The sequence below is a fragment of the Apostichopus japonicus genome, chromosome 4 (genome assembly GCF_037975245.1).
Source record: "Apostichopus japonicus isolate 1M-3 chromosome 4, ASM3797524v1, whole genome shotgun sequence".
Classification (NCBI taxonomy): Eukaryota; Metazoa; Echinodermata; class Holothuroidea; order Aspidochirotida; family Stichopodidae; genus Apostichopus; species Apostichopus japonicus.
The window spans coordinates 2,984,009-2,992,073 of NC_092564.1; the positions used below are offsets into that span (position 1 = coordinate 2,984,009).

Sequence of the window (8,065 nt, forward strand, 5' to 3'; positions counted from 1 at the left end):
TACACCCTATAGTGGCTAGGGTGTCCGCTTATAAGGCGGGAGGCCCGGGTTCGAACCCGGTGGAGGCTAGAAGTTTTTTCACTGTTCTGGTGTTTCCAATATATATATATAAATATATAAATATATATATATATATGTATATATATATATATATATATATATATATATATATATATATATATATATATATATATATATATATATATATATATATATATATATATATATATATATATATATATATATATATATATATATATATATATATATATATAGGAATAACGGAAAAACTGTTAAACAACTATGCTGCATTTTGAGAAAGGCTGGATCTCGAGTGAGATACAATAATAAAAATAGGTAAGTGATTGGAAGTAAAACAGCCAATGTTTGGTTTTTGCAGAGCTTTCGAGCAAAACTAGCTCTTCTTCTGTGAAATTTTTTCTGCACATAAATTGTATTAAGTAGACGCTTGGGTGTAAATTTTGAAGAAAAAAAAACAATATCAAATTTGTCAGAATGGTTCTATGAATATGCTGGATGCACCCCATTGCTAGTTAGTGTATGGTTTTCAGTTGAAGCATGTCCTCAATTTCCTTCACAGAGCAAACAGAACGTTACCGCGTGTGATCGTGTCTTCAATTTGGCCAGTGATCGCCCGTTATGACATTTTGTTCCACTAACAACTAAATCAAGTACCGCAAATATCCACAAATGATGTGTTTTATACATTCGGAGGAATTTTGACTTAATAAATCTATACGGGTAATGAAAGCGTAAACTGCTTCCCCCGCATTCACCTAATATTACCATCTCCTTAATAATACAGATGCCGTAAGGATAAAACAAAATTATCCAAAATACATTTAAGAATTGCCAAATATGAGAAGGAAATATGATTAGCATTTTCTTCTTTCATCCTCAAGACATTTTGTGCTTTTGTGGTCGTCTGCCTTCCAAATTCGAACTTGCTCCGCCTAGTCGGTCATATAACTTGCTAACATTACAAACACCCTTATTAGACAATGTTAACGGCTTTTCGTCTTTAATCTGTAAAATGGACAATAAATAAAACCGGTCGCCTTTGAATACCCCCCCCCCTAAAATTTGAATAGGAGAGTTATTTTCTATTTATACTGCCTTCTTTTTACACCATTTTAACCCATGTTGTACGAAAAAAACATGAACATTTTTCACAACCATTCCAAACTGTGTTTATTTGTGTATACAATTTACTTTTAAACATTCAGATAACTTTTGTATATTTTACCATAGACACAGTGGCGTACTAAGAGGGGGAGGGGTGGGGCGGTCCTCCCGGGTACCAGTCAACAGATTACCTTTGTATATTTTACCATAGACACAGTGGCGTACTAAAAGGGGAGAGGGGAGAGGGGTGGGGCGGTCCTCCCGGGTACCAGTCAGCAGATTACCTTTGTATATTTTACCATAGACACAGTGGCGTACAAAGAGGGGGAGGGGAGGGCGGTCCTCCCGGGTACCAGTCAGCAGGGTGCAATGCCACATATTGATCGTATAACCAGTTCAAAGCTTTGCCAAAGATAGCACCATTGTGCATCTTAGCCACCTAACATAAAACAAAAATAACTCAAAGGGGACCCCTCCCCAGGACGCGAATATTTTTTTTCCCAAACAGGTTTGCAATTGTGTGTAAATAGTCGCTCATGATTGGTCGGAGAGTTACGTCATCACCATAGAAACCTTCAATTCGAGTCTACCAAAATGTCTGCATCCGTTCGTTTCAACGAAGATATACCCGTTCAAAATTACCCGAAGCTTTTCGTATTTTTGGAATTGGTTTAGACATATTTAGCACACTAGTTTGTAATGATTGTATGAGCTACTATCTATGTTTGGTCGAAGATTTCTGTGAAGGCATTAATCGATAACATCGCACAGTGAAAGTTTCGTACAGGGTGCATCAAACGTGCTGTAGGCCTATATGAATTAAAGCTGTGTACACAGTGCAGTGACGGAAATGTATCATACTGCAGACTATACTGTTATGCATATATTCATTTAAGACACAGTCACAGTCTCGATGCAAGGGGACTGGGATTGAGAGCGGATCAGTCGTTCGGTTGTTTGGTTTCCGTGCCCAGGTTCTTTCCTGGGTGACTTTTCTTAAAAAGTATTCATTCAAGACTGGTGAACTCGCGTCATGAAGTTGATTTTAGCGTACCCATTCCACGAAACGACTTCCGATTTCAATTGAGCGGCCAACGAATCTTAGAACAAGGGCGTAGGAATCGGAGGGGCTGGGGGGGGGGGGCGCCAGCCCCCCAGTGAAAAATATGGGGGGGGGCGGAAGTATCATTCCGCCCCCCCCCCCGCTCCGCAAGTCAGAAACCCCTTTTTCATTTCCAAATGAGAAAAAAATCTCATTTGGAGCACCAAATTGCATTTAAGGCCAGGTGAAAATGCAAAATTCTTTACAAAATGGAGTGGGAGTTGAAGTGTGCTATATTGCACCAAATTGCATCTGAGGCCACCTGGAAATGCAAAAAAAAATCCAAAGGGGAGGGGGACACCCCCTCCCCTTAGACCCCTCCCCCAGGCCGGCCATCAGTCTTCAGCCCCCCCCCCACTCAAAAGTACCTTCCTACGCCACTGAGAGCTATGGTAACATCAACTACATATTATGCTGATGGAATGTACTTACAAGTATTTCAAGTTTGTTAAGTTTTCGAAGATGTTGGAAGACAGTGACTGGAGTTGGTTGTCTTCCAATCGCCTGCAACAAAGAAAGAGAAAGCAAATCATTTATATCTGTAATGCAAACGTAAAGCGACCTCAAATATGTTATTACTCCATTTGAGCGATTGACTGTGCACCTTTGATTTGGCATTCTACAAGGGCGTAGGAACCGGGGGGGGCTGGGGGGCGCCAGCCCCCCCAGTGAAAAATATGGGGGGCGGAAGTATCATTCCGCCCCCCCCCCCCGCTCCGCAAGTCAGAAAACCCCTTTTTCATTTCCAAATGAGAAAAAAATCTCATTTAGAGCACCAAATTGCATTTAAGGCCAGGTGAAAATGCAAAATTCTTTACAAAATGGAGTGGGAGTTGAAGTGTGCTATATTGCACCAAATTGCATCTGAGGCCACCTGGAAATGCAAAAAAAATCCAAAGGGGAGGGGGACACCCCCTCCCCTTAGACCCCTCCCCCAGGCCGGCCATCAGTCTTCAGCCCCCCCCCCCCACTCAAAAGTACCTTCCTACGCCACTGGCATTCTATATATGATCTAGGAGTTGTTCTTAACACACCCACCGGTTTTGTTAAGACACATACAGAGGCGGTAGAAGCGAGGAGGGGAGGGGGTGCACAAGGGGCACGTTACCCTCAAAAGTGCACCCTTATTGTAAAAAAGACTCCATTTGTTGAAAAATTAAATATTATTGTTGTTAAAAAAAATGTTTAAATCTATGAGTGACCTTTTGTTGACAAACATTCAAATACAGGATTTCGCAGTATGAACGCACAAAATGAATTACTTTGTTTGAGGTAACTTTATGCTTTGGTATGTTGGACCGTTCTGCGACTGAGTAAAATAACATTAGCTTCTAGCAACGGGATTGCGAATTGAACCACGTCACGGAAATGAGTAATACTTCCTTATATATGATATGTAATAATAAATAGATATGTGAGAATTGCAAAGCTGTATCCGACTTACAAGGAATGCAGCCAAATATTTGACAATTCAAGGGAGAAAGTTTAGGGATTATACAGAAACGAAATATCAGAAGAAAAAACAACAACAACTAAGTATAGCCGCTGATGAAGCTCCAGAAGGACATGTCTAGGTTTGTTACTGGTTTGATGTAGCTCTGCAATTGCATTGGCCACTTTGCCTCTAAAGGAAGATCCTGATTGATTTAAAAGTCAAACTCTTTATATTTTGTGGACCCGTATAGGCCTCTTTATCTCCACTGTTCCTATAAGTATTTTTGTATATTTAGTTTGTTAACATACGTATTACTTACAAAGTTTCCAGGTTAGGTAAACGTGCAAACACATCAGGGGAAAGAACACGCAGCTTATTAGTTTGTAGTTCACTGCAAGAAAGGTAAACTATGAGATGAATTCACAACAGGATGTGCCTTTCTTTCTAACATAAACACATAAACATGCAAATGATTACTCTAAAGAAATGTATCTGAAAATTGTCTGTATTTCCTCAAAGCGGAATGGTACACAAATCAGTGTTCTTTATAAAAGCAATTATAATGATATTAATATAATATAAATAAATTTAATAGCCAGTATCCGTTTTTGGTTCACTTGGATAAATAAGGAAAGTGTAAAAAGGTTTATAAAACTATAACAATGTTTAAAAATTGCACGATGTGCAACTTTTAATGACATTTCATGAACTGTCAAATGTGTTCGGAAAATATATGAAATACATTGCTTATGACCGTATCTGCATTGCATTTCAAACTTTAACGAGAATGTAATCAACAAGCACAGACAAGTTAACGATTGCACTATTGAAAGATTTATCGTATTTTCATGAATTAACATAATCATTAATTTACTTACGCTGTGCGTGCTTCAGTGGCGTAGCCAGACTTTTTCATCTGGGAGGGGGGCAAAGGGAGGGGGGCGAAGGGTCTGATTGGTGGGGCAGACTAAGCTAGTACAAAAGACATACCAAACAGTTTGCATGACAAACTGTGGCAAATCGGGTATTGTGTCAGCAATGTAGGGCACAGATGGTCACTCTAGTTAGCTGACGTTTTATGTTATTTCCACATAGGTATTATTAACGATAAAACAGATCACTGAAAAAGTCATCGATAGTTCTCTTTAAAAATCTGAATAGACTATGCTCTTTCTGTCAGTATTCAAAGATGATCAGCATGATATCTGACTGGCCTGGGAGTGTAACCACCCCCCCCCCCCCCAATCAACAAAAGATGTTATCATTCCCCCTTCGGGCCCTTCTTTTGCACTGTCTAGGGCTCACTCAAACAGTTTAGCGAAGGTTAATTCGCCTATTCTGATGACTGTCTGCGAACTTATCGACGAATTCGTCCAAATTGATCCCCTCGGACAGTTCCCTTTCGATATGTAAAACTCCGAGATTACTAAGGCGACTGTCTGACATTGTGTTCCGCAGATAGGTTTTGACGAGCTTCAATGTTGAGAAGCTGCGCTCGCATCCAGCACTCAATACCGGAATCGCAATGGCAATTTTACAAAGGCGTAACATCTCTGCAAAGACATCATTATATGGCTCCAGAAACGATGTCAGCGACAGAAGGTTGGGTGGTGGCGTCTCTCCCGTGTTAGCGAACTTGCGCTGGAGGAGTCTCTGTGCTTGCGGAACCTCGTGTTTGAGGTCTTCCATGCTCGCATCGAAAACTTGGACAAACTGTTCGACGCTTTCCATCGAGAGGAAATCCTTATATACTCTCTGGATTCAGTGATTGGATCCCTCTCATGATCTGGCAGTTTTCTGTGGAGAAGCGCTTGTTCATTTCCGCAAGGGCGTAGGAACGGGGGGCTGGGGGGGGGGCGCCAGCTCCCCCAGTGAAAAATGTGGAGGGGCGGAAGTATCATTCCGCCCCCCCCCCCGCTTCGCAAGTCAGAAAACCCCTTTTTCATTTCCAAATGAGAAAAAAATCTCATTTGGAGCACCAAATTGCATCTAAGGCCTGGTGAAAATACAAAATTAAGTTTGCAAAATGGAGTAGGTGTTGAAGTGTGCTATATTGCACCAAATTGCATCTGAGGCTACCTGGAAATGCAAAAAATTCCAAAGGGGAGGGGGACACCCCCTCTCCTTAGACCCCTACCCCAGGCCGGCCATCAGTCTTCAGCCCCCCCCCCCACTCAAAAGTACCTTCCTACGCCACTGTCTTAGAAAACGTAAACACAATGGAATGTAGCGTATGTATCATAAGTAAGGTATACATGTGATCCAAGCATTGAAAGTAAAGTTAGGGGGTTTGAAGGGAAACCCCGTAACTAGACTTAATTAATTGTCAGTGTGTTATTCAGTGTATATGTCTTCGAACTTCCAGGCGATGCTCATTATTGGTGCTGACGTAACGAGCAATCTGATTGGCTGAAAACTCTGTAATTGCAAACCTGTTTGGGGGGAAAATATTCGCCCCCAGGACGGCATCCCCTGCACCTGTGTGACAAAGGAAGGATCCGACCGGGTGCCAGTTCTACTCTAGGTACGCCACTACATAGACTATACCATCGCCACGACGGCGCGGAGTCATATCAGAGCCAAGAATATTCTATGCGTAATAATATTTCATGCTGCTGTATACGTTGGCGAGTCGGTGTGTTCGTAAAATTACAAGGGCGTAGGAACCGGGGGGGCTGGGGGGGCGCCAGCCCCCCAGTGAAAAATATAGGGGGGCGGAAGTATCGTTCCGCCCCCCCGCTCCGCAAGTCAGAAAACCCCTTTTTCATTTCCAAATGAGAAAAAAATCTCATTTGAAGCACCAAATTGCATCTAAGGCCAGGTGAAAATGCAAAATTCTTTACAAAATGGAGTGGGTGTTGAAATGTGCTATATTGCACCAAATTGCATCTGAGGCCACCTGGAAATGCAAAAAAATTCCAAAGGGGAGGGGGAACCCCCTCCCCTTAGACCCCTCCCCCAGGCCGGCCATCAGTCTTCAGCCCCCCCACTCAAAAGTACCTTCCTACGCCACTGTAAAATTATACTGGTATGCTGATGAATGGAAGATCAATACGCCTACTGACGCTTATAAATGGGTTTTTGTTTCTACTGTATATAGATAAACGCTCTCACCATGTAGTTAAGTTATGCATATTTCTACATTTCTAATACAGTTTATATTACACCTTCATGACGCTTTTAGCTGGATACATCAAGTGACACACATATGCAATCACTTAGTGGTAATACATTAGCAAAATATGAACCAGTTTCATCCTAGTAATGTTTGTACGTTTAATAGTTAATATATATATATATATATATATATATATATATATATATAGGCCTATATATATATATATAGGCCTATATATATATATATATATATATATATATATATATATATATATATATATATATATATATATATATATATATTAACACTTTCCTCTGCGAATAGCGCCGGCCAGCCGATTCAGGGTTCTTGGCCTAAGATATAGTATTGTAATTGGCCATATAATGAAGATGAACACGAAATAAATCCAGAGAGGTGATGGTATTTTTAACAGCGATATATAAAGAAAACTTCTTACAGTAAGGTTCAGTGTCTTGTACTGGATGTGTTGTACAAACTTGAGGCTACGTGGTCCTGAAGCCTACCATCAAGAGTGTTTTTGTTTTCCAACAGCAACCAGAGTAGACTGTCCTGTCCCTCCCAGGTACTGCATTTTGTATAAATTCCTCAACACTACTTGGAAATACCACATGTTGTATACAAATGATAAACTTTACCCTACAACTTAGCTTAAGACATAATACACAAATACTACAGTGCATTCCTACCATCCATAAACAAATGTACTCCTTTACAGAGATGAATGTGATCGTATGAGTATCCCTAGAAAATATCACATGTGTTACATCACAATCCCAGGATAAGCCTGATACCACATGCCGATCTATAGGAACAGCCCCAAAAGCCATAATCTGCTAACAATTACAACTGGTTAACTTAATGGCAGGAGAGATAACCCCTATATAATTCCAAGGGGATTTAAACTACCACAATGGTTTCACACCGTCCACACAGAACTCCCATTGCTTCACAACGTTAAAGTAACAGCGTTACACTATATATATATATATATATATATATATATATATATATATATATATATATATATATATATATATATATATATAAATACATTTATATAGATATATATATATATATATATATATATATATATATATATATATATATATATATATATATATATATATATATATATATATATATATATATAGAGGGTGACTAATAGAAAGAGCCGCATGTCAAAACGCTCCCTTTGTTGGGAATTAATGGAATAAACCTCATCAAATCAAAAACAAAAAACCCA

At 39.9% G+C, this 8,065-nt stretch overlaps 1 protein-coding gene across 3 annotated transcripts in view; it reads right to left on the reverse strand.

The window, feature by feature from the left end:
- LOC139966147 (solute carrier family 35 member G1-like) overlaps window positions 1-7,403 on the reverse strand; it is a 28,008-nt gene extending 20,605 nt beyond the window's left edge. Inside the window, exons 1-3 of one of the 3 annotated variants that reach the window (XM_071968877.1) lie at window positions 7,259-7,401; window positions 4,003-4,074; window positions 2,681-2,752 (exon numbers count right to left, since the gene is read on the reverse strand). The gene's annotated coding sequence lies outside the window, so the exon portion shown is untranslated. Of the gene's footprint in view, window positions 1-2,680; window positions 2,753-4,002; window positions 4,081-7,258 lie in introns of those variants that run through there. The other 2 variants (XM_071968879.1, XM_071968878.1) reach the window with 2 other exon arrangements.
- Window positions 7,404-8,065: the final 662 nt, after the last annotated feature.